The sequence below is a fragment of the Rhincodon typus genome, unplaced genomic scaffold, assembly GCF_021869965.1.
Source record: "Rhincodon typus isolate 14 unplaced genomic scaffold, sRhiTyp1.1 hic_rhity00000069, whole genome shotgun sequence".
NCBI lineage: Eukaryota > Metazoa > Chordata > Chondrichthyes > Orectolobiformes > Rhincodontidae > Rhincodon > Rhincodon typus.
This window is the reverse complement of record NW_025965707.1, coordinates 125,341-126,217: the sequence shown is the minus strand read 5'-3', so window position 1 is coordinate 126,217 and position 877 is coordinate 125,341. Positions and strand designations below refer to the sequence as shown.

At 51.5% G+C, this 877-nt stretch overlaps 1 protein-coding gene across 1 annotated transcript in view; it reads right to left on the bottom strand.

The window, feature by feature from the left end:
- LOC125488219 (scavenger receptor cysteine-rich type 1 protein M160-like) overlaps positions 1 to 877 on the bottom strand; it is an 18,203-nt gene that overhangs the window by 2,214 nt on the left and 15,112 nt on the right. The gene's annotated exons all lie outside the window — the stretch shown is intronic.

Here is an 877-nt window from a genome sequence, read left to right as displayed (position 1 = left end):
AGAGACGGGGGGGTGAGGAATGGCTTCTCTCAAAGGGACATGAACCTGAAAAGTCAGCGTGTGCTTACATGGGGGCACAGGGAGAGGGCACTATTGTCGGAGAGTGTTGCATTAAGTTCTTGGTCACTAGCATCAAAGAGAAGAGATAGGCTGAGGGATAGAGAGACTGATGGAGAGATAGACTGACTGACAGGTAAACCGATGGATAGAGAGATGGGGGGTACAGGTGTTGTTAATGGCCATCCCTCCATCCACTCATCCACCCCTCCCTCCATCCATGCCTCTATCCATCCCACTCTACTTCCCTCCATACATCCCTCCATCCATTCATCCATCCCTCCATCCATCCCACTCTACTTCCCTCCATACATCCCTCCATCCCTCCATCCATTCATCCATCCCTCCATCCATCCCACTCTACTTCCCTCCATACATCCCTCCCTCTATCCATCCATCCACCCCTTCATACATCCCTCCATTGATACATCTCTCCATTCATCCCTCCATCCATTTCTCCATCAATCCCACCGTCCATCCATCCCTCCATCTGTTCCTCTATCCATCCATCTGCCCATCCATCCATCCATCCATCCCATTATCCCTCTCTATCTATCTACCTACCTATCTATCTATCTACCCATCAGTTTACCTGCCCATCGGTCTATCTCTCCATCAGTCCGTCTCTCCATCAGTCCGTCTCTCCATCAGTCCGTCTCGCCATCAGTCCGTCTCGCCATCAGTCCGTCTCGCCATCAGTCCATCTCGCCATCAGTCCATTTCTCCATTGGTCTATCTCACCGTCGGTCCATTTCTCCGTCGGTCCATTTCTCCGTCGGTCCACTTCTCCATCTGTCTATCTCTCCATCGGTCCATCTCT